Source organism: Arachis duranensis, chromosome 3 (genome assembly GCF_000817695.3).
Source record: "Arachis duranensis cultivar V14167 chromosome 3, aradu.V14167.gnm2.J7QH, whole genome shotgun sequence".
In the NCBI taxonomy this organism is placed as follows: domain Eukaryota; kingdom Viridiplantae; phylum Streptophyta; class Magnoliopsida; order Fabales; family Fabaceae; genus Arachis; species Arachis duranensis.
In genome coordinates this window covers 83,878,843-83,905,292 of record NC_029774.3, presented here as the reverse complement: position 1 = coordinate 83,905,292, position 26,450 = coordinate 83,878,843, and the positions used below count along the sequence as shown (strand labels likewise).

The window sequence follows — 26,450 nt, the reverse complement described above, 5'->3', positions numbered from 1 at the left end:
AACAGAAGTGGTTGTCAGTCACGCATTCATAGGTGAGAATGATGATGAGTGTCACTGATCATCACATTCATCATGTTGAAGTGTAGCGAATATCTTAGAATAAGAATAAGCATGAATTGAATAGAAAATAGTAGTAATTGCATTAAAACTCGAGGTACAGCAGAGCTCCACATCCTTAATCTATGGTGTCTAGAAACTCCACCGTTGAAAATACATAAGTGATGATGGTCCAGGAAAGGCCGAATGGCCAGCCCCCAAAATGTGATATGAATTCAAACAATAGGGAAAAGGACCCGGTAAAAGAATGACCAAAGATCAATCAAAAGACGTCTAATACAATAGTAAAATGTTCTATTTATACTAGACTAGTTACTAGGGTTTACAGAAATAAGACTAAATGCAGAACTCCACTTCTGGGGCCCACTTTGGTGTGTGCTTGGGCTGAGCTTGAGCTTTACATGTACAGAGGCTTCTCTTGGAGTTAAACGCCAAGTTGTAACGTGGTTTTGGCGTTTAACTCTGGTTTGTGACGTGTTTCTGGCGTTTTACTCCAGAATGCAACATGAACTGGCGTTGAATGCTAGTTTGCATCATTTTAACTCGAACAAAGTATGGACCATTGTATATTTCTGGAAAGCTCTGGATGTCTACTTGCCAACGCCATTGAGAGCACGCCATTTGGATTTTTGTAGCTCCAAAAAATCTATTTCGAGTGTAGGGAGGTCATAATCCAACAGCATCAGCAGTCCTTTGTCAGCTTGAATCAGATTTTTGCTCAGGTCCCTCAATTTCAGCCAGAAAAATACCTGAAATCATAGAAAAATACACAAACTCATAGTAAAGTCCAGAAATGTGAATTTTGCATAAAAACTAATGAAAACATCCCTAAAAGTAGCTAGATCCTACTAAAAACTACCTAAAAATAATGCCAAAAAGCGTATAAATTATCCGCTCATCACAACACTAAACTTAAATTGTTGCTTGTCCCCAAGCAACTGAAAATCAAATAGGATAAAAAGAAAAGAATATACTATAAATTCCAAAATATCAATGAATATTAGTTCTAATTAGATGAGCGGGACTTGTAGCTTTTTGCTTCTGAACAGTTTTGGCATCTCACTTTATCCTTTGAAGTTTAGAATGATTGGAATATATAGGAACTCAGAGTTCAGATAGTGTTATTGATTCTCCTAGTTAAGTATGTTGATTGTTGAACATAGCTACTTTTATGAGTCTTGGCCGTGGCCCTAAGCACTTTGTTTTTCAGTATTACCACCGGATACATAAATGCCATAAACACATAACTGGGTGAACCTTTTCAGATTGTGACTCAGCTTTGCTAAAGTCCTCAGTTAGAAGTGTCCAGAGCTCTTAAGCACATGGTTAGGGACAGCTTGATTTAGTCGCTTAGGCCTGGATTTTATTTCCTTGGGCCCTCCTATCCATTGATGCTCAAAGCCTTGGATCCTTTTTACCCTTGCCTTTTGGTTTTAAGGGCTATTGGCTTTTTCTCCTTGCTTTTTCTTTTTCTTTTAATTAAATTTTTTTTCGCCACTTTTTTTTTGCAAGATTTTCTTATTCACTACTTTTTCTTGCTTCAAGAATCAATTTTATGATTTTTGAGATCATCAACAACATTTCTCTTTTTCATCATTCTTTCAAGAGCCAACAATTTTAACATTCATAAACAACAAGACCAAAAATATGCACTATTCACGCATTCATTCAGAAAACAAAAAGTATTGTCACCACATCAATATAATTAAACTAATTTCAAGGATGAATTCGAAACTCATGTACTTCTTGTTCTTTTTGAATTAAAAACATTTTTCATTTAAGAAAGGTGAAGGATTCATGGAATTATTCATAGCCTTAAGACATAGTTACTAAATACTAATGATCATGTAATAAAGACACAAACATAGACAAACATGAAGCATAAAATCGAAAAATAGAGAGATAAGAACAAGGAAGTTGAGGAATGAGTCAACCTTAGTGATGGTGGCGCCTTCTTCTTGAAGGACCAATGGTGTCCTTGAGCTCTTCTATGTCTCTTCCTTGCCTCTGTTGCTTGATCCCTAGTGCTTTTGGAGCTCCTATCCTTAGTTGCTCCCAATAATTGTGTGGAGAAAAATGTATCCCCTGAGGTATCTCAGGGATTTCTTGATGAGGGAATTCATCACGCTCTTGTTGAGGTCCATGAGTGGGCTCTCTTGATGTGCAGTCAAATGCTCTACTACTGAGCTATGGACCCTTGAGATGAATTTCTCCATCTCCCATGACTTGGAGGTGGAAGCTTTTGTCTTCCATTTCCTCTTTCTAGAGGCTTCTCCGGTCTTAGGTGCCATAAATGGTTATGGAAAAACAAAAAAGCTATGCTTTTACCACACCAAACTTAGAATGTTGCTCGTCCTCGAGCAAAAGAAGAAAGAATAGATGAAGAAGAAGAATAGATGGAGGAGATGGAAGGAGGTTTAGTGGTTCGGTCATTTAGGGTGGGTTTGGGTGGGAAAGGGATTTCGAATTTGAAGGTAGGTGGGGTTTATGGGGAAGAGATGATGGATTGGGTGAAGAAGAGAGAAGGTGAGTTGAGGTAGGTGGGGATCTTGTGGGGTCCACAGATCCTGAGGTAATCATGTGGGGTCCACAGATCTTGAAGTGTCAAGAATTTATCATCCCTGCACCAATTATGCATGTAAAACACCCTCTGCCTACAATCCTGGCATTTAACGCCAGACTGAAGCTTGGTTCTAGCATTAAACGCCCAAATGTAGCATGTTTCTGGCGTTAAACGCCAGTTCCATGCTTGTTTCTGGCATTAAACGCCAGTTCCATGCTTGTTTCTGGCGTTTAACGCCAGCTTTTCTCAGGGTGTAATCCTGGCATTTGAACGCCAGACTGTTGCTTGTTTTTGGCGTTCAACGCTAGATTCATTTTCTGTTCTGGCGTTGAATGCCAGCCAGATGCTCCTTACTGGCATTTAAAAGCTAGTAAGCTCTTCCTCCAGGGTGTGGTGTCTCCTCTGCTATTTTTTATTCTATTTTTTTTATTTTTGTATTTGTTTTGTGACTCAATATGATCATGAACCTAATAAAACATAAAAGAACAATAAAAATATAGATAAATAAAAATTGGGTTGCCTCCCAATAAGCGCTTCTTTAATGTCAATAGCTTGACAGTGAGCTCTCATGGAGCTTCACAGATTTTCAAAGCATTGTTGGGACCTCCCAACACCAAACTTAGAGTTTGAATGTGGGGGTTCAACACCAAACTTAGAGTTTGGTTGTGGCCTCCCAACACCAAACTTAGAGTTTGATTGTGGGGGCTCTGTTTGACTCTGTATTGAGAGAAGCTTTTCATGCTTCCTCTCCATGGTTGTAGAGGAAGATCCTTGAGCTTTAAACACCATGTAGTCCCCATTCAATTGAAGGACTAGCTCTCCTCTGTCAACATCAATCACAGCTCCTGATGTGGCTAGGAAGGGTCTTCCAAGGATGATGCATTCATCCTCTTCCTTCCTAGTGTCTAAGATTATGAAATCAGCAGGGATGTAAAGACCTTTAACCTTTACTAACACGTCCTCTACGAATCCATAAGCTTGTCTTACTGACTTGTCTGCCATCTGTAATGAGAATATGGCAGCCTGTACCTCAAAGATCTCCAGCTTTTCCATTACAGATAGTGGCATAAGATTTATACCTGACACCAAGTCACACAGAGCTGATTTATACCTGACCCTAGGTCACAAAGGGCTTTCTCAAAGGTCATGGTGCCCATGGTACATGGTATTAAGAATTTACCAGGATCTTGTTTCTTTTGAGGTAAAGTTTGCTGAACCCATGTATCTAGTTCACTAATGAGCAAGGGAGGTTCACCTTCCCAAGTCTCATTACCAAACAACTTGGCATTCAGCTTCATGATGGCTCCTAGATATTAAGCAACTTGCTCTCCAGTTACATCTTCATCCTCTTTAGAGGAAGAATAGTTCTCAGAGCTCATGAATGGTAGAAGGAGGTTTAATGGAATCTCTATGGCCTCTATATGAGCCTCAGATTCCTTTAGGTCCTCAATAGGGAACTCCTTCTTGTCTGGGAGACGTCCCATGAGGTCTTCCTCATTGGGATTCATGTCCTCCCATTCCTCTCTAGGTTCGGCCATTTGATTCATGTCCTCCCCTTCCTCTCTAGGTTCGGCCATTTTGATTATGTCAATGGCCTTGCACTCTCTTTTTGGATTCTCTTCAGTAATTTTCTTACTCAGCTGGCCCACTTGTGCCTCCAAATTTCTAATGGAGGACCTTGTTTCACTCATGAAACTTAAAGTGGCCTTAGACAGATCAGAAACTATGTTTGCTAAGCTAGAAGAGCTTTGCTCAGAATGCTCTGTCTGTTGCTGAGAAGGTGATTGAAAAGGCTTGTTATTGCTGAGACTATTTCTTCCACCATTATTAAAGCCTTGTTGGGGCTTTTGTTGATCCTTCCATGAGAAATTTGGATGATTTCTCCATGAGGAGTTATAGGTGTTCCCATAGGGTTCACCCATGTAATTTACCTCTGCCATTGCAGGGTTCTCAGGATCATAAGCTTCTTCTTCAGAAGATGCTTCTTTAGTACTGTTGGATGCATTTTGCCATCCATTCAGACTTTGAGAAATCATGTTGACTTACTGAGTCAACATTTTGTTCTGAGCCAATATGGCATTCAGAGCATCAATTTCAAGAACTCCCTTCCTCTGAGGCATCCCATTACTCAGAATTCCTCTCAGAAGTGTACATGAATTGGTTATTTGCAACCATGTCAATGAGTTCTTGAGCTTCTGCAGGCATTTTCTTTAGGTGAATGGATCCACCTACAGAATGGTCCAGTGACATCTTAGAGAACTCAGATAGACCATAATAGAATATATCCAACATGGTACACTCTGAAAGCATGTCAGAAGGACACCTTTTGGTCATCTGCTTGTATCTTTCCCAAGCTTCATAGAGGGATTCACCATCTTTTTGTTTGAAGGTCTGAACATCCACTCTAAGCTTGCTCAGCTTTTGAGGAGGAAAGAACTTAGCCAAGAAGGCCGTGACCAGCTTATCCCAAGAGTCCAGGCTATCTTTAGGTTGTGAGTCCAACCATGTTCTAGCTCTGTCTCTTACAGCAAAATGGAAAAGCATGAGCCTGTAGACTTCAGGATCTACTCCATTAGTCTTAGCAGTCTCACAGATCTGCAAGAATTCAGTTAAAAACTGGTAGGGATCTTCTGATGGACGTCCATGAAACTTGTAGTTCTGTTGCATTAGAGCAACTAGTTGAGGCTTCAGCTCAAAATTGTTTGCTCTAGTGATTGAGATGCTTCTTCCATTAAATTTGGAAGTAGGTGTAGTATAATCACCAAGCATCCTCCTTGCATTATTATTTTCGGCTGCCATCTCCTCCTTCTTTTTGAAAATTTCTGTAAGGTTATCTCTGGATTGTTGTAATTTAACTTCTCTTAGTTTACTCCTCAGAGTCCTTTCAGGTTCAGGATTTGCTTCAATAAGAATATTCTTATCCTTGCTCCTGCTCATATGAAAAAAGGAAGGGAACAGAAAATAATAATAGGGATCCTCTTTATCACAGTAGAGAGATTCGTTTATGTTAGTAGAAGAAGAAAAGAATAGAAGAAGGAAAAGAGGAAAATTCGAACTCAGAGAGGAAGAGGGGGTTTGAATTTTTGGATGAAGAGAAGTGTTAGTAATTAAATAAACAAATAGAAGGAGATGAGAGAGAGAGAGAGAATTTCGAAAATAAATTTTGAAAAAGGGGTTAGTGATTTTTGAAAATTAAGAGAAGAATTAAAATTAAAATTAAAATTTGAAACATTTAGTTGATTAAAAGAATTTTGAAAAAGAGGGAGGTAATTTTCAAAAATTAGAGAGAGAAAAGTAGTTATGTGGTTTTGAAAAAGATAAAAACAAACAAAAAGTCAATTAGTTAGTTGAAAAAGATTTGAAAATCAATTTTGAAAAGATAAGAAGTTAGAAAAGATATTTTGAGATCAAATTTTTGAAAAAGATATTATTTGAAAAAGATATTTTAAAAAGATATGATTGAAAAAGATATTTTGAAAAAAAGATTTGATTTTTAAAATTAAAATTGCTTACTTGACTAACAAGAAACTAAAAGATATGATTCTAGAATTTAAAGATTGAACCTTTCTTAACAAGAAAGTAACAAACTTCAAATTTTTGAATCAATCACATTAATTGTTAGTAAAATTTTCGAAATTTTGAAATAAAGATAAGAAAAAGATTTTGAAAATAAATTTTAAAAATTTTCGAAAATAATAAAAAATAAAAAAGATTTGATTTTTGAAAAAGATTTTGAAAAGATAAGATTTTTAAAATTGAAAATTTGACTTGACTTATAAGAAATAGCTAAGTTTTAAAACTTTTTGACTAAGTCAACTCAAATTTTCGAAAATTATGAGCAAAATAAGGAAAAGATATTTTTTTATTTTTTTATTTTTAATGAGGAGAGAGAAAAACAACAAAAATGACTCACAACATGAAAATTATGAATCAAAACACATGATGCATGCAAGAACACTATGAATATCAAGATGAACACCAAGAATACTTTGAAGATCAAGAGGAACATCAAAACTTATTTTTGAAAAATTTTCAAGAAAAGAAAAACATGCAAGACACCAAACTTAGAAAATTTTTCATGTTTAGACACTATGAATGCAAGAATGCATATGAAAAATAACAAAAAACACAAAACAATAAATTATCAAGATCAAACAAGAAGACTTACCAAGAACAACTTGAAGATCATGAAGAACACCATGCATGAGTTTTCGAAAAAAATGCAAAAGTTTTTAAAACATGCAATTGACACCAAACTTAAAATTTGACACTAGACTCAAACAAAAACACAAAATATTTTTGGTTTTTTTTATTTTATGATTTTATTAAATTTTTTTTGGATTTTTCGAAAATAATTTTTGGAAAAACGAAAATAAAATTAAAATTTTTGAAAGACTTTTGAAAACTTTTTGAAAAGAAAATTATCTAATCTGAGCAACAAGAAGAATCGTCAGTTGTCCAAACTCGAACAATCCCCGGCAACGGCGCCAAAAACTTGGTTCACGAAATTGTGATCATCAATAATGGCGCCAAAAATTTGGTAGCGCTCTCAAACATGAATCACACTTTGTCACAACTTCGCACAACTAACCAGCAAGTGCACTGGGTCGTCCAAGAAATACCTTACGTGAGTAAGGGTCGAATCCCACAGAGATTGTTGGTATGAAGCAAGCTATGTTCATCTTGTAAATCTCAGTTAGGCTGATTCAAATGGTTATAAAGGTTTCGAAATTAATAATAAATAAAGAATAAAATAAAATAGAGATACTTATGTAATTCAATGGTGGGAATTTCAGATAAGTGCATAGAGATGCTAGTTCTTGTTGAATCTCTGCTTTCCTACTGCCTTCCTTCAATCCTTCATATTCTTTTCCATGGCAAGCTGTATGTAGGGCATCACCGTTGTCAATGGCTACATCCTATCCTCTCAGTGAAAATGGTCCAAATGTTCTGTCACAGCACGGCTAATCATCTGTCGGTTCTCGATCATGTCGGAATAGAATCCATTGATTCTTTTGCGTCTGTCACCACGCCCATCAATCGTGAGTTTGAAGCTCGTCACAGTCATTCAATCCCTGAATCCTACTCGGAATACCACAGACAAGGTTTAGACTTTCCGGATTCTCAAGAATGGCCGCCAATAATTCTAGCTTATACCACAAAGATTTTGATTAAGGAATCCAAGAGATACATGCTCGTTCTAAGGTAGAACAGAAGTGGTTGTCAGTCACGCGTTCATAGGTGAGAATGATGATGAGTGTCATTGATCATCACATTCATCATGTTGAAGTACAGCGAATATCTTAGAATAAGAACAAACATGGATTGAATATAAAATAGTAGTAATTGCATTGAAACTCGAGGTACAGCATAGCTCCACATCCTTAATCTATGGTGTGTAGAAACTCCACCGTTGAAAATACATAAGTGATGGTGGTCCAGGCATGGCTGAATGGCCAGACCCCAAAATGTGATATGAATTCGAGCAATAGGGAAAAGGACCCGGTCAAAGACTGACCAAAGATCAATGAAAAGACGTCTAATACAATAGTAAAATGTTCTATTTATACTAGACATGTTACTAGGGTTTACAGAAATAATTCTAAATGCAGAAATCCACTTCCGGGGCCCACTTTGGTGTGTGCTTGGGCTGAGCTTGAGCTTTACATGTGCAGAGACTTCTCTTGGAGTTAAACACCAAGTTGTAACGTGTTTTTGGCGTTTAACTCTGGTTTGTGACATGTTTCTGGCGTTTTACTCCAGAATGCAGCATGGAACTGGCGTTGAATGCCAGTTTGCGTCGTCTTAACTCGAACAAAGTATGAACCATTATATATTGCTGGAAAGCTCTAGATGTCTACTTTCCAACGCCATTACGAGCGCGCCATTTGGAGTTCTGTAGCTCCAAAAAATCTATTTCGAGTGCAGCGAGGTCAGAATCCAATAGCATCAGCAGTCTTTTGTCAACCTGAATCAGATTTTTGCTCAGGTCCCTCAATTTCAGCTAGAAAATACCTAAAATCACAGAAAAACACACAAACTCATAGTAAACTCCAGAAATGTGAATTTTGCATAAAAACTAATGAAAACATCCCTAAAAGTAGCTAAATTCTACTAAAAACAACCTAAAAATAATGCCAAAAAGCGTATAAATTATCCGCTCATCACGTGTTAAAGGGCACGCCCAGGACATTTTAAAGGGCCAAGTGGCCTAGCATGCCACGCCTTCGAACCAAAGTGGCACGCCCAAGGCATTTTAAAGGACAAAGTAACCTGGCGTGCCACGCCTTCGAACCAAAGTGGCACGCCCAAGGTTACTTCCCTTATCTCTATGCTTCTGGAGATTTGTACCAGCGTGGCACGCCTAGGGTCTGGCGTGCCATGCCCTTCTTAAAGCTTCACCCCTGATGAGCGGATAATTTATACGCTTTTTTGCATTGTTTTTAGTATGTTTTTAGTATGTTTTAGTTAGTTTTTATTATATTTTTATTAGTTTTTAATTAAAATTCACTTTTCTGGACTTTACTATGAGTTTGTGTGTTTTTCTGTGATTTCAGGTATTTTTTGGCTGAAATTGAGGGACCTGAGCAAAAATCTGATTCAGAGGCTGAAAAGGACTGCAGATGTTGTTGGATTCTGACCTCCCTACACTCGAAGTGGATTTTCTGTAGCTACAGAAGCCCAGTTGGTGCGCTCTCAACGGCGTTAGAAAGTAGATATCTTGGGCTTTCCAGCAATGTATAATAGTCCATACTTTGCTCGCGATTTGATGGCCCAAACTGGCGTTCCAAATCAGCTCCAAACTGCCCGGCGTTAAACGCCGGAACTGGCACAAGAATGGGAGTTAAACGCCCAAACTGGCACAAAAGTTGGCGTTTAACTCCAAGAAAAGTCTCTACACATGAAAGCTTCAATGCTCAGCCCAAGCACACACCAAGTAGGCTCGTAAGTGGATTTTTATGTCATTTACTCATTTCTGTAAACCCTAGGCTACTAGTTCTCTACAAATAGGACCATTTGCTATTGAATTTTTCATCTTTGGATCACTTTAGATCCTTTGATCATCTTTCGACGTCTAGTTCTTAGATCATGGGGGCTGGTCTCTCGGCCATGCCTAGACCTTGTTCTTATGTATTTTCAATGGTGGAGTTTCTACACACCATAGATTAAGGTGTGGAGCTCTGCTGTACCTCGAGTATTAATGCAATTACTGTTGTTCTTCTATTCAATTCAGCTTATTCTTGTTCTAAGATATTCTTTTGCACCCAAGAACATGATGAATGTGATGATTATGTGACACTCATCATCATTCTCACTTATGAACGAGTGCCTGACAACCACTTCTGTTCTACAAGTAAACAAGGCTTGAATGTTTATCTCTTGGATCCCTTAATCGGAATCTTCGTGGTATAAGCTAGAATTGATGGCGGCATTCAAGAGAATCCGGAAGGTCTAAACCTTGTCTGTGGTATTCTGAGTAGGATTCAATGATTGAATGACTGTGACAAGCTTCAAACTCCTGAAGGCTGGGCGTTAGTGACAAACGCAAAAGAATCAATGGATTCTATTCCAACCTGATTGAGAATCGACAGATGATTAGCCGTGCCGTGACAGGGTGTGTTGAACATTTTCACTGAGAGGACGGGATTGTAGCCACTGACAACGGTGATGCCCAACATACAGCTTGCCATGGAAAGGAGTAAGAAGGATTGGATAAAGACAGTAGGAAAGCAGAGAGACGGAAGGGACAAAGCATCTCCATTCGCTTATCTGAAGTTCTCACCAATAAATTACATAAGTATCTCTATCTTTATTTTATGCTTTATTCATAAATCATCCATAACCATTTGAATCTGCCTGACTGAGATTTACAAGGTGACCATAGCTTGCTTCATACCAACAATCTCCGTGGGATCGACCCTTACTCACGTAAGGTTTATTACTTGGACGACCCAATACACTTGCTGGTTAGTTGTGCGAAGTTGTGATAAATAGTTGAGATTGCAATTGAGCGTACCATGTTGATGGCGCCATTGATGATCATAATTTCGTGCACCAACCCCCTTTCCGGCGTGCCACGCCTCGTCATCCAAGTGGCACGCCTGAGTTCATTAGCTCCTCTTCTTCCATGAGACTGGTGTGTCATGCACTTCATTTGCTTCTTCTTTTTGCTGGCGTGCCACGCCTCATCTCCCAAGTGGCACGCCTGAGTTCACGGGCCCTTTAATTCCTTCTCTGGAAAACACTACCAGCGTGTCACGCCATGAGACTGGCGTGTCACGCCCTTCATTTGCCATGATCCCAGATGTTGGTGTGCCACACCTGGATGTTCAAGTAGCATGCCAAAGTGAGATAATTAAGCTGGCGTGCCACGCCTTCGATACCAAGTGGCACACCCAGCTTTATTTGGCCTCCTTAGGTGCTGGCGTGCCACACCTCGTTGCGCAAGTGGCACGCCTTAGGGGGACTTCTTATGCTGGCGTGCCACACCTTCGATACCAAGTGGCACACCCAGCTTTTTCAATGTCTCCTTGTTCACTGGCATGCGACGCCTTGTTACTCAAGTGGCACGCCCATTCAATTGTGGGTCTTATAAGCTTGGCGTGCCATGCCTTGGTCCTCAAGTGGCACGCCCAAGTGAACTTTGGGGCTGGCGTGCCACGCCTTCGACACAAAGTGGCACGCCATAGTGATGGCTCTTATAGTAACGAGTTCGCGTGCCACGCCTTGCTCCTGGCATGCCACGCCCCTTTGATGGTCTTCAATTTTGCTCTCTGGAATGTTGTACTAGCATGCCACGCCCAGCTTCTGGCGTGCCACGCCAATACACTTTTGTGGCATTTGTTCTAAGTGGCACGCCTGCTTCACACGCCCCACTTGTTTTGTTATTTTCGTTCCCATTTTTTATGTCTTCTCCATCTGAAATCCAGCACAAACTCATTTCAAAGCAATGTACTATTATATTCATCAATTAAGGCATGAATTGCACGGATCAAATGAGATTATGCCTCTTCTATGGTCCTTTTTATGCAAGAAAAATGGTAGATGATGTAAGTCATCACAACACCAAACTTAAGCTTTGCTTGTCCCAAGCAAATCAATGTGAGTGGTCTTTTTGGTGAATTGAGGCTTGACCTTGAATGTATGCACTATATAACTAGGAATTGGACTAAGTGCTCAACACATGCATGAGTTCTTTGAATATCATAAAGAGCTCCTAGATCCTTAAGGATTTTTCTAAGTATGTGTCTTAGGGGGTCCTTTTCATTGATTATCACCTTGAAATAGTAAGGTTTAACTCTTTCTTTCTCTTTTGTGCTTCTTTTCTGTTTATTGACCATGACACTAAGTGTTTTGTCTCAACACAACCCTTTAATTAGGCTTTCAATCAACACTCCCAAGTCAGTTGACTTTAGGGTGCTAGGTGTTGAAACACCCATGAGAATTTACTTGCCCAGGCCTCTTCTTGACACATCTTCACCACAAGCATCTACTAGGGGTTCTAACTCTTTTTGAGTTTTTCAATGTTTCTTTTACCTCCTTAGTAGTTGATGCTCAGAGCCCTGGGTCTTTGTTGCTTACTACTTCTTGGTTCTATAGATATTTAAGGAACACCCATCAACTTCTACTTGTCATACCTTCTAGGACTAGTTACTTTTCATGACTCATTTTTTTCTTTTCACTTCATTTAAGGTTCTTCACTTAGTCTTTTTTTCCGTAGTTCTTTTGAATAAGCTTTCTTGGTCTTAGTCTCATTTACTCTTGTTCACACTCATAACAACTCTTATGGAAACAAACTCTACTTTATTGATGAAAATGAAGACTACAATTACCATTGCATTTTCTTGCTTGCATATCAAAGGACTCACAAAAGACTTCAAGCAGAATAAAACATAAACTATCCTAACATTATCAATTATTCTCAAACATAAAGTAAACAGATAAAAAAACTTAAGCAGAATTCAGAAATTTGGAAATGTCAACCATGGAACTCAATAACCTTATGCAGCTTCTTCAGTTCATTGGCCCCTTGCCTTTGTCCTTCTTCATGGAGGAAGGGGAGTCATCTCCACCCTTTTTGGAGGATCCTTCTTGTGCTTTCTTGTCCTTGGGCTTCCAGATACCCAGCCTTCTCATGTAGGACTTCACATTTTCCTTGTGCTGATACGTAATTTCCTCCTGTTGTCCACTGAGTTCCTCCAATTTCTGCATATAGGTGGGATAACTGGGATTCAAGTTGGATACCGCATTGCATAAGTAACTCAAATTAGTTTGTTCATAGTAGTCATATTCTCTTCTTGCTGTAGTTCTAACTTCATAGAGGTGTCTGAATTCAGCAAGGCTGTTCATTTGATGTAATTGATATTCTAGCATCATCCCTAAGCTGCCTTGTATTTCTCCCTAGTTGATCTTTCCTTGTTGCTCCTTCAGTTGTTCATAGCTTCCTTGGAGGTTTTGCATGTTCTCACTCACTTGGTTCCGTTGCTCCCTTTGGCTACTTTGAAATTGGTTGACATCTTCCCTTAATTGATGTAGATCTCCCTTCGTTTAGTGCACGTCTCCTTGCAGCTGCTCCCAGTTCATTCCTTCAGGAAATTATTGGTATTGTTGGTATGGTGGTGGTTGAAGCACCAGAAATTGTGGTTGCTCATCTGCCTCCTCTTCCTCTTGTTGTTGTGGTGGTGGCACCTGAGCGTGAGCTCTATGCTCTCTAACTCTTTGAAGTGGATTGACGGCCAACACCTTGGCCATCTTCTTGGCAGTTATAGGCTTATCTTGCTTCACCAACACCTCATCAATCACCTTCTCAACTCCAACGTCATCACATAGCTCTTGTATGATGCTGGGAAATGTCAATCTTGTGCTCTCGTTAGTGCTTTTCAGTATCTTGTTGATGTTGTTGGCAATCAACTCCCCAACAATCACGTCCTCTCCCTTCATTATACTGTATATAAGTACAGCCCTCTCGTTGGTCACCTCAGATGTGTTTGATGTAGGGATCAAAGATCTTCTCACAAAGTCTAACCACCCCCTAGCTTGGGGGCTCAAGTCCCTTCTCCTCAGCTGGTTAGGTTTTCCATCTTTATCATTGATCCACTACACATTTAGTACACATATTTCATTCAGGATTTCATCAAATCCTGGGTCTAGTTGCTTCATCCTCTCCTCATAACTTCAAGTGGAGTTGACCCTTTTCACCTTCCACTACTTTCTTTGGTGGGTTACAGAAGAGTGCCCAGCCCCTGTTGTTGATCTCAATGTTGATCTTAAGGTGCTCATTCATTCCTAGTTGAAAGCTGACCTCTGGGATGATCTCCCTCTCACTCACCCAACCATAGAATTGGTTTTGGTTGAATGCTGAGAAGAATTTGTACTCATTGAAGTTTGAGCTTGAGGAACTTGAGGTTGGTTCTTTGGTCTTTCTTTTCTTTGAGGTTAAGGTTCTTGGTGGTGCCATTGGGTGGAGAAAGAGAGAGAGTGTTTGAGGGTTTTGAGATATTAGTGGAGTGTTGCAAAGAAACACAAGCAAAACAAGGTTTTACCCCAACACCAAACTTAGCACTTGATTGTTCCAATCAAGTAGAAAGAAAAAGAAAAAGACGAACGAGAGAAGAAAGAAAGGTCTCTGTGAGTTTGTTATGTGGAGGGAATGGGGAGGGTAGGGGATTTATAGGAGTGAAGGGTGTGTTTTGATGGTGGGAAAAGAAGGGAATTCAATGTTTTCCACTTGGGGAGTGGCGCCTAGCGTGGGAAGAGGCGCCAACCCTTATCCTACTGTGCTCTCTGAATATGTTGAGTTCCAAAGTGTAAGTACACTTTGACCTCCTTGTTATCTATCAAGTGGGCCCCATCAATCTCCTGAAAAAAAGAAATGGAAACCCCATTAGTAATGACAAACTAATCCTCCATATTCCTTTTCAATGCTAGTGAATGCATTTGCAACTGATGGGTGTCCCTTGCGACACCAAACTTAATTCATTTGCATCTCAATAAATTGGGTTCATCGTTGGGTTTTTAATGTGTTCATGGGGTTGAAATAATTCCAATCCTTTCACATTCTTTGTGTCTAATCTCCCTTGAACACATTAAAATCCTCATTCAAGCCTCTACCAATGTATTAAATGCTTCCACATTGAGTGGTATTGGGCTTGCTGATTAATTCTCGTATGGTAGTGGCCACACCAAACTTAATCTCTGGGCTTACTCCTAAAAAATTTAATTTATCCAAATGCTCATAAGCCTAGATCAAGTTAGTGAGTGGCCACACCAAACTTAGCTTTTTAGCTAGTTCTTAGCCCAATCACTCATCATCATTAGTAAATGCTTTCATCCAGCTGCACTTCCAAAAGAATAACACACAATTTAACTCACAAAGCTATCTTAACTATCAAAACTGAAACTAACTTCCTAAGCTAATATTTACAATCTACTTCTAGTAAAGCAATAAATCAAAAGGATATAAAGTATTGGGTTGCCTCCCAACCAACGCTTCTTTATCGTCACTAGCTTAACGTTCTTCTTTTTTCAGTTGAGGTGGTAGCTCACTCTTCTTTCATCCAGTGAGTCCCCCAGGTAATGCTTGAGTCTATGGCCATTTGCAGTAAAGGTTCTCTGTGTTTGTCTTCCATGAGCTCCACTTGACCATAGGGGTATACTTTGATGATGGTGAAGGGTCCAGACCATCTAGACTTAAGCTTCCCAGGGAAGAACCTAAGTCTAGAATTGTACAATAACACCTTTTGTCCTTTAGTGAACTCCCTATTTGCTATCTTTTGATCATGCCATCTTTTTGTGTTCTCTTTGTAGATCTTTGCATTTTCATATGCTTGGTTCCTAAATTCTTCCAGCTCGTTGAGTTGCCTCATCCTCTTTCTCCAGCAGCTTGTTCATCAAAATTCAGTAGTTTTAGAGCCCAGAAGGCTCAATGCTCCAGTTCAAATGGCAAGTGGCAAGCCTTGCCAAATACTAGTTGGTATGGTGACATCCCAATGGGGGTCTTGAAGGCTGTTCTGTAGGCCTATAAAGAATCGTCTAGCTTCTTAGACCAGTCCTTCCTTGAGCTTCCAATAGTTTTTTCCAGAATCCTTTTTAGCTCCCTGTTGAAAATCTCTCCTTGCTGATGGTGTTTTTTGTGGAAAAATGAATTCTAACACACATAACTTACCGGCAAGTGTACCGGGTCGCATCAAGTAGTAATAACTCACAAGAGTGAGGTCGATCCCACAGGGATTGATGGATCAAGCAACTTTAGTGGGTGATTAGTTTAGTCAAGCTAACATTGAGTGAATTGTGTGAAGTTGAGCAACAGAATGTAAATAACAGTGAACTTAAATTGCAGAATATAAATAGGCAAGAAGCTTAAAGAACAAGCAATGTAAATTGTAGAAACTTAAATGACAAGAAATGTAGATTGCAGTGAATGTAAAGGGAATTGGGTGCAGGGAATTTAAAGCAAGCAGCAAGCAGAACTTGGAACAATTGCATAAGAATTAAATTGCATGAAAAGTAAAAGGAATTGCGTGCTGGGAATTCAGAAATTAAACAAGAGAATATAAGTAGCAATCAAATAGAGAAGTAAATTGCAACAGATCTTAAACAAAAAGCAAAATTGCTTGAAGAAGCAAACAGAAATTAAATTCAACTCAATTGCAAAATCAAAATGAGAGGTTGAAGATCTCAGGAGCTTAATGAGACTAGAAAACAAGTCTAGATCTCACTCCCTTCCTTGATCAAAGTAGAAAACAAGATGCAGGAAAATTAAAGATGAAAGTAATGAAGAGAACTTTGATTCAAATCATAATTCACTTGAGAGTTTGCAAAAGAAGAACAAGAGAAGTGCAGATAGAGAATGAAAACAGAATTTCTTCCAATCTCAATCCAAAATTAAAAAAATAGAAAGAAAAACTAAGAGAGAGCTCTCTACTCCTAATGCTCCCTAGTAGAGCCAACCTCTCTTAATGAAATGGAATTGATGCCTTTATATAGGCTTTACAAGATGAAAATGAAATTGAAATTGAAAACAAATTAAATGAAATTTCTAATCTAACTATTTCTTATGCCTTTGAGTGATGTCAATGAGTCTTGCTGGCTTTGAGGCTTCAATGGGCCTGAATTAATTGAGTCAGATTGTACTTATGGTGGGATCTTTTGGTTTGTGAAAGAATGGATCCAAAATGGCAATTGAATAAAAATTCAACCCATGGTGCACCTCCCAGGGGAGCGTTCAGTTAACTAAGTTAACTAAGTGCTCCAAGTCTTGGTCCCAGGCTCAATTTGTTGTGCACCAAGCTCCTTGTGGCAAGCATCAGGGTAGCGCTCAGTGAAAATGTTTTAACTGAGCACCCCTTACCTTAGTGTAGCGCCTCCCTTGGTAAGCTCAGGGTGCTTGGTTCAAGCCTTGATGGAAGCAATTCAGGGCCTATTTTCCTTGGCCAAGTGGAGTACTCCTTCCTTGCAAGTGAGGAGCTCCTTGGTTCGAATCCCAGTGAAGCCAATTTGGTGCCCCTCTCCTTGTATTGTCTTTCAATGAGGCATGATAAAGTTAACTTAAGTTAATTGAGCGCTATGCTCCCTTGGGTGCTACCCTAGTTTCCTCTTCGAGTCTTGGCTGCCCCATTTTAGGTTGATTTTTGGGCTTTGAAGATGCCTTTCACTTGTGCTTCGATGGTACACCAAATATATATTATTATATATCGTTGGAAAGCTCTGAATGTCAGCTTTCCAATGCAACTAGAATCGTATCAATTGGACATCTGTAGCTCAAGTTATGGCCTTTTAAAAGAGGCATGGTCATGTTGTCACAAGGCTTTATAATAGCCCGAAAAAGTTAAGTTAAAATGTTTTAACTGAGCGCTAGTGCCTTCTTCACTCTCTCTTGGGCGCTCAGTTAAGTAAGTTAACTTAACGTTGTGCCTTGGTGCTTCCTTGGTCATGGGCCACGCTTTTAAAAGCGTGGCCTAAGGCATCAAAGTGTGCTCCAACTTTAAAGTGTGCCCTAAAACTCTTTTTTCCCCTTTTTTAGCTTATTTTGTGCTTTTTTTTTGCTTCTTTTTCTTCTTGTTTCCTACAAAGTTTATAAAATCAAAAGATCAACGAAATCTACCATTTAAACACAAAAGAATTCAATATTTAAGCACAAATCATCAATTTCTTGTATGAAAAAGCATAGAAAAACATGACATGGTGATATGTCATCACAACACCAAACTTAAACCTTGCTTGTCCCCAAGCAAGAAAAGAATCATGCAATAAAGATTTACAATCCAAGGTGAGAAGAATAGCAACTCAATGTTCATGGTTAGCTAGTTTTCTATGCATGCTATAATCACAAAAGAAATGTAAACAATTGATGCTTCTATCTAGCTCATTTTATGAAATCTTTTTCCTTATAATTCTTCCTTGAAACAAGCTTTTGATTTTTTTATTAGCTTCTCCTTTTGGGAGCTTTGCCCCATGAGTTAATAACAAAGCTACGATTCTAAATGCTTTGTTTTCAAGTATTACCACTTGATACATAAGCACCACAAGCATTTAATTAGAGGAGTTCTTTAAGCTCATTTGTTTCTTTTCTTCACTCTCTAATCATTGATGCTCAGAGCCTTGAGTTTTGAGGGAGTGCATTTACACTTGAGCCTAGCCTTGACTTCTAAGTGTTTTGTTTTCAAGCATTTGGCTTGATACATAAACACCACAAGTACTTAACAAGTAAATTGCCATTGGTACTCAGAGCCTTCAGCTTTCTCATTCTTTCCCTTTTTCTTTTCTTGCCCTTTTTTGCTTTTTTTTTTCAAGGTTTTCATGATTTCAAAAGATTTCACAAAATGTCCTAGATGAAAACTTCAATTAAATAAAATCTAATGCAATTGAGCAACAATCAAACATACTAGCTTTCCAATACTTGTATGCACATGCTAAATTCTTCTTTAATTCCTTGTTTGTTTATGATCATGATAATTTATTGCTTTGAGCTCACAAAATTCAAGTTGGTAGTCATAATGTCACAGCAACATGTTGCAAACAAAATTCAAGCTATGCTTATTCATACCACATATGCATACAGAGAATATAAAGACAATCATGCAATTTAGAGTGCTAGAAACAAATGAGAGGAAAAGGAACTTTACAACCTTGTGATTCATCTTCTCTACTGTTATCTTTTTCTTTCCATTCTTCCCTTCCCTTGTCAAACTCAGCATGCTTGTTCATCCTTAAGCAATAATTAGAACAGCGGCTATGGGGCTAAGATAGATCATAAATGTCTTACACAATGAAATGTTAGTAAAACAAGTGTTTCAAGCAAGCAAAAATGAAAAATAACAGCGAAGGCACAAAGAAACAGAGACATTGTGATTGCAAATATAAGTTGGTGTGCATGATACATTGCAATAAGAATAAGTGGCACACCAAACTTAGTGTGACACTTTCACTTGAAATTGATGCAAGTATCTAGTGAGGATTGGAAGCAAATTTTGTTGCATAGCAACACCAAACTTAGAATGCAACCATATGTCAATTTATTTGCACTAAAACTAAACACAAGTGATTGTTATGTGGTAAATACAATCACCAAGCCAAGGATCTGTCATGAGTAAAAATTTCTTGGTGAGGTATTTAACAAAAACAGTCAAGAAGCAAAATAAATGAAAGCATTAAAAATAAAGAAATAACTAAAGTGAACAGAATAACAAAGTGTCAAACCAAAAGAAAAGATAAAACTGCAAAGACATTATGATTATGCAGACAAGTGGTGTTGTTGAATAAATTGCATAGAAAAATAAGTGGCACACTAAACTTAGAATCTTAGTGTGACACTTCCATTTTTTTATTTGATGCAATTATCCAAAAAGATTAAAAACAACTTGTTGCATGGCAACACCAAACTTAGAATGTGATCATATGCTAATTTATTGAAATTTAACTAAACAGACAAAGAAAATGAACCAGACAAAGAAATAAAATATTACCCAAGGTTGAGTTGCCTCCCAAAAAGCACTCTTTTAGTGTCATTAGCTTGACATGTTGTTCTTCACTTTCTTCCTCTTCTTCCAGTTTGTTAAGAGGAATGACCTCAAGGGTGGAGAAGTTTTAGCTATTGTCCCCTTTCTTGGTTTTCTCTCAGCAAGCCTTATTTTATACATGGCTTGATTGAGCTTGCTTGCTAGTGGTCCAGGGGTTGGATTGCTTATGGTTGACCTCCTCTTGAATGTTGTTCGTGGTATCTTGGCCATAATCCTCTTCTCGGTGCTTTTGTTAATTGCCTTCACTTCTTGGATGTCAAGACATGGTTGCTGTGTGATTATTGGAGTGTTTTCTTCATTAGGAGCCTCTTGAATTGGTGATTCCATGAGCCCTTCCTTCATGTGATTTTCTGCTTCACTTGAGTTTGGACGTCCTTGATTGTCCTCCTCACTTTCTTGTTCTTCCACTTCCTCTCCCACAAATTGGTCTTCATCCTCTCTGTTTGATGGTTCTAAGTTCCTCCTTATGTTCTCCAAATCCTCATCCGTCTTCTGAAAAAGGATTTCTAGTTCTCTCCAGGATTGTTGTTATTCCTCCACAATTCTGTTGAACATGGACTAAAGATTTGAGAGTCTTTGGCTCGTGGAAGTTTGTGTTGAGGCATATTTAGGTGATGAAGAATTTTCAAATGTAGAAGTGGGAGGTGAGGTTGGACAATCTCTCATGTGAGTTGACTGCTCATAATTTGCAGTTTCTTGGTAATACTCCTAGCCACCACTGGAATAATGACTTGAATCATTTTGTAGTGGAGGAAAATATCCCATATGATTTTCTTTCTCATCTTGTGGTTCTGAAGCATAGCTCCATGAATTGGAGTGCCCAGAATTTGAAGTTTTTTGGTGATATTCCCAGCCACCATTAGAGATTAGTGATGGTGGTTAATATCCCATAAAATTTTGTTTGACCATAAGATGAGTTGAACTCCATTTGTATTTTGTAAAATGCAACATCAATGAAAATTGAAGTTTATGTCACAGAGAAAGAATTTTTTTTAGTGAGACAATAACTCAAACACCTTGGTGTCACTTTGAAACAAAAACAAAAACAAAGAAAATTCTTGATCTAGACTTCTCACCCACTTAATCATTGTTGATCTAAATCAATCCCAGGTAACGGCGCCAAAAACTTGATGGTGTTTTTTGTGGAAAAACGAATTCCAACACACATAACTTACCGACAAGTGTACCAGGTCGCATCAAGTAGTAATAACTCACAAGAGTGAGGTCGATCCCACAGGGATTGATGGATCAAGCAACTTTAGTGGGTGATTAGTTTAGTTATGATAACATTGAGTGAATTGTGTGAAGTTGAGCAACAGAATGTAAATAGCAGTGAACTTAAATTGCAGAATATAAATAGGCAAGAAGCTTAAAGAACAAGCAATGTAAATTGCAGAAACTTAAATGACAAGAAATGTAGATTGCAGTGAATATAAAGGGAATTGGGTGCAGGGAATTTAAAGCAAGCAGCAAGCAGAACTTGGAACAATTGCATAAGAATTAAATTGCATGAAAAGTAAAAGGTAATTAGGTGCTGGAAATTCAAAAATTAAACAAGAGATTATAAGTAGCAATCAAACAGAGAAGTAAACTGCAACAGATCTTAAACAGAAAGCAAAATTGCTTGAAGAAGCAAACAGAAATTAAATTCAACTCAATTGCAAAATCAAAATGAGAGGTTGAAGATCTCAGGAGCTCAATGAGACTAGAAAACAAGTCTAGATCTCACTCCCTTCCTTGATCAAAGTAGAAAACAAGATGCAGGAAAATTAAAGATGAAAGTAATGAAGAGAACTTTGATTCAAATCAAAATTCACTTGAGAGTTTGCAGAAGAAGAACAAGAGAAGTGCAGATAGAGAATGAAAATAGAATTCCTTCCAATCTCAATCCAAAATTAAAAAAAAAAACAGAAAGAAAAACTAAGAAAGAGCTCTCTACTCCTAATGCTCCCTAGTGGAGCCAACCTCTCTTAATGAAATGGAATTGATGCCTTTATATAGGCTTTACAAGATGAAAATGAAATTGAAATTGAAAACAAATTAAATGAAATTTCTAATCTAACTATTTCTTGTGCCTTTGAGTGATGTCAATGAGTCTTGCTTGCTTTGAGGCTTCAATGGGCTTGAATTAATTGAGTCAGATTGTACTTATGGTGAGCTCTTTTGGTGTGTAAAGGAATGGATCAAAAATGGCAATTGAATCAAAATTCAACCCATGGTGAACCTCCTAGGGGAGCGTTCAGTTAACTAAGTTAACTAAGCACTCCAAGTCTTGGTCCCAGGCTCAATTTGTTGCGCACTAAGCTCCTTGTGGCAAGCATCAGGGTAGCGCTCAGTGAAAATGTTTTAACTGAGCACCCCTTGCCTTAGTGTAGTGCCTCCCTTGGTTAGCTCAAGGTGCTTGGTTCGAGCCTTGATGGAAGCAATTCAGGGCCTATTTTCCTTGGCCAATTGGAGTGCTCCTTCCTTGCAAGTGAGGAGCTCCTTGGTTCGAATCCCAGTGAAGCCAATTTGGTGCCCCTCTCCTTGAATTTTCTTTGAATGAGGCACAATAAAGTTAACTGAGCGCTTTGCTCCTTTGGGTGCTACCCTGGTTCCCTTTTCGAGCCTTGGCTGCCCCATTTTTGGTTGATTTTTGGGCCTTGAAGATGCCTTTCACTTGTGCTTCAATGGTACGCCAAATATAGATTATTATATATCGTTGGAAAGCTCTGAATGTCAGCTTTCCAACGTAACTAGAATCGCATCAATTGGACACTTGTAGCTCATGTTATGGCCCTTTGAAAGAGGCATGGTCATGCTGTCACAAGGCTTTATAAAAGCCCGAAAAAGTTAAGTTAAAATGTTTTAACTGAGCGCTAGTGCCTTCTTCACTCTCTCTTGGGCGCTCAGTTAAGTAAGTTAACTTAATGCTGTGCCTTGGTGCTTCCTTGGTCATGGGCCACGCTTTTAAAAGCGTGGCCTAAGGCATCAAAGTGTGCTCCAACTTCAAAGTGTGCCCTAAAACTCTTTTTTTTTTCTCTTTTTTTAGCTTATTTTGTGCTTTTTTTTTTTTGCTTCTTTTTCTTATTGTTTCCTAAAAAGTTTATAAAATCAAAAGATCAAGGAAATCTACCATTTAAACACAAAAGAATTCAATATTTAAGCACAAATCATCAATTTCTTGTATGAAAAAGCATAGAAAAACATGACATGGTGACATGTCATCACTTGCCCGTTGGTCTGCGAATGATAAGGGGTTGCCACCTTGTGTTTGACTCCATATCTGAGAAGGAGTGCTTCCAGTTGTTTATTGCAAAAATGTGTCCCTCCATTACTAATGAGTGCTCTGGGAACTCCGAACCTGCTGAAAATGTTCTTTCTTAAGAAGCTCATTAAAACCTTGTTGTCATTTGTGGTGGTGGCAATAGCCTCCACCCACTTTGACACATAATCTACAGCCACAAGTATATAACTATTTGAGTAGAAGGATGGGAAGGGCCCCATTAAGTCAATCTCCCATACATCAAATAGTTCTAGCTCCATTATAAATCTCTGTGGCATCTCATTATTCCTGGGTAAATTGCCAGCCCTCTGGCATTCATCACACCTTGACACCAACTCCTTTTCATCCTTGAAAATGCTTGGCCAGTAGAATCCACATTGGAGCACCTTGGCTGCTGTTCTTTCTCCACTAAAGTGGCCTCCATATGCAGATCCATGACATTGCCAAAGCACCTCTTGTCCTTCTCCATCGGATATACACCTCCTCAAGATCCCATCAGTACACTTTTTGAACAAGTTTGGCTCATCCCAGATGTAGTATTTGGCATCTTTGATGAGCTTTCTCTTTATATGTTTGTTGATGTTAGTTGGTAGTTCCCCAATGGCCTTGAAATTGGCTATATCAGCAAACCAAGGGGTCTCTTATATCATCATCAATTGCTCATCCGGGAAGCTTTCATTCACTGCAAGATGGTGTGCTCCTTCTTCCTCTTATAGGATCCTTGAGAGGTGGTCAGCAACTTTGTTCTTTGCTCCACTCCTATCCTTAATTTCGATGTCAAACGCTTGGAGTAGCAGGATCCATCTTATTAGCCTTGGCTTGGATTCTTGTTTTGTAAGCAGGTATTTGAGTGCTGCATGATCAATGAATACAATTACTTTAGAACCAATGAGATATGATCTAAATTTATGATACATGAAAACTTGTCTCTCAACAAATTTCCCTTCGGCAAGTATACCGAATTGTTATCAAGTAAAAACTCACAATAGAGGGAGGTCAAATCCCACAAGGATTGATTGGTCAAGCAACTTTAATTGAAAGATTATGCTAGTTGATCTAAACAGGATGTAGTTGAGAATTGCTGAAAATTAAATGGCAGGAAAGTAAATAACAGAAAATAAAGTGCAGAATCTTAAATGGGAATTTAGGGCAATGAGCATGAAAATAAATGACAGAAAGAAAAGAGAATGGGTAAGAACATTTCTAGCATGATCTCTTCATCCCTTTTTCAAGGCTCAGAGGAGATCCAATTATGGAGAGTTTCTTTCCCAAGATAACAATCCAATTAGATGAAGATCGAAAGCTTTCTAGTAAGATCAAGAGAAAAGAAAGAAGAAGAAGAATGAAAACTATAATTGATCCATCAAATTACAACAGAGCTCCCTAACCCAATGAAAGGGGTTTAGTTGTTCATAGCTATAGAAATAAAAAATGGCAGAAAAGAAGAATCCATGCTAAAAGTGCAGAAAAGTAAATATACAGAGGTAGTTTTCCCAAGTGCCAAGCTCCTCTATAGTTCAAAACTACTCCTATATGTACTACTCATCTTGATCTTCTAGTGAGTTCTTCAAGTCTTGGATGTGGGCTCTGGATCTTGAGTTGAAGCAGTTCTAATTTTTAGTGGGCCCAGCTTACAGAGAAGTATGAATTAGGCATGGGCGTTAGTGAGATTAACATTAAGTGACATTGTGGGTTCGAGAACATTAGTGACAATCACTTTTTCCACTAACGTTCCACCCTCAAGTACCTCACGTTAACTCCAACGTTAGTGGCACTAACGTGATCACTAACGTTGCCTTCTAGATCTTTGCTAACGTTATTGGGACTCATTTTTCCCAATAACGTTGGCTTATACCCCTTTCGCAAGTGTTATTGGGACTCACCTTTCCCAATAACGTTGTTGTGTGCCTTTTGTCCCTACGTTAGAGTTCACGTTAGTGTAACTAACGTGGCTCTTAACATGGGTATGCTTCACCTTCGAGAGCGTTAGTGACACTTACCTTTGTCACTAACGCTCCAAATGCCCCTACTCTCCAGGTTAGTTAACGTGACTCTTAACGTAGTAGAGAATGCCATCTTCCAACGTTAGTGACAAAAGTTAGTGTCACTAACGTTGGCTCATGAATCCTCAACTCTACGTTAACTCTCACGTTAGTGGTCTTAACATGACCACTAACGTAGGCAATGCTAGTTGATCTAATGTTATTGACAAAGGTGAGTGTCACTAACGTTGGCATTGTTCTTCTCTTCCACGTTAGAGTTCATGTTAACTAAGTTAACGTGACTCTTAACGTGGCTCATTGCCAAGTTTTGGAACGTTAGTGGTGTTCACTTTCACCACTAACGTTGGAGCAGAACGTTATTGGTGTTAACATTTTCCCCTAACGTTGGAGTTCCCTTTTGTATCCATGTTAACTACCACATTAACTTAGTTAACATGGCAATTAACGTGAGCTATTGATGGCTTCGCAGGCATTATTGGTGATCACTTTTCTCATTAACGTTGCAAGCTATTTACCATTCCACATTAGTGTTCACGTTAACTAGATTAACGTGAGTTCTAACGTGGTTCTTCCTTACTTCCTTTGCCCTGAAATCAAGCAAATAAAGTGCATCAAAGCTCTAGCCAAAGTCATGAGATTATGCATCATCAATTTATCATAAAATTCTAACAAAATCCTCATGAAATCATATGAAATTCACAATAGTTGCTTGATTCAAGGTGTAAGTGTATTTTCATCCAAAACTTGCCTTATTCACTAAGAAAATGCATGAAACTACACTAGAACAGTAAAGAAAAGGTTAGTGAAACTGGCCTAGATGCCCTGGCATCACAACACCTAACTTAAAGCTTGCTTGTCCCTAAGCAAGTACTGAAACATAGGAAGAATGAAATGAAAGAACAAGAAGATAATATAGAAGTAAAATTCCTGGTTTATGGGGTTTCATGCATAGCAACTTAGGTTCTTTCCTTTTTAGGTTTCAAGCCTTTATCAATTCCTTGGTCACTTTCTTGATTGCATCCTTTGAGACTCCTTTCTGCACATGGTTTGTTATTTTTCTTTCTTGAGACCTTGGTGTCTAACACCTTTTTGGGTTACTAAGTGCTCTGTAGCAAAGGTTACTCTTGATAGTGGACTTTCAGCTGATAATCCTGGATTAGTTAATCCAAGTTACCAAGTGATAAGGCACCCCTAAGAGATTATTCATCGAAGTATATCCCTTGCATATAAACACCACAGACACATGCCTCAATTTTGAAACCCTTGGTGCCTAGCATTGTTTCTTATTGTGTTTCTTCCTTTTTCACTTTTATTGCTATTTCTCTTTTCTTATTGGGATCTTATTGTTTAGTTAGTCTCAAAGGATGTGTTTCAAACATAGGACTTAGGATAGATAGTTGCTTTCTTTCCTTGTTTGGTGAACCAACTTAGCTTACTAATCATCCTACCACAAACATTCAGAACCTACTTCTCAAAATAACTTCACTCTTGTTCTTTTCATAACATTTTATTTTTGATTAACTTAAAGGACAAGCATACAAGTA

General features: G+C 38.5%; 1 non-coding gene across 1 annotated transcript; it reads left to right on the top strand.

Annotated features, from left to right (window-relative positions):
- The first annotated feature begins 4,924 nt into the window (after window positions 1-4,924).
- LOC127746272 (small nucleolar RNA R71) lies at window positions 4,925-5,032 on the top strand. The gene has a single exon (XR_008007892.1). It is a non-coding gene; the product is annotated as a small nucleolar RNA R71 (small nucleolar RNA).
- Window positions 5,033-26,450: the final 21,418 nt, after the last annotated feature.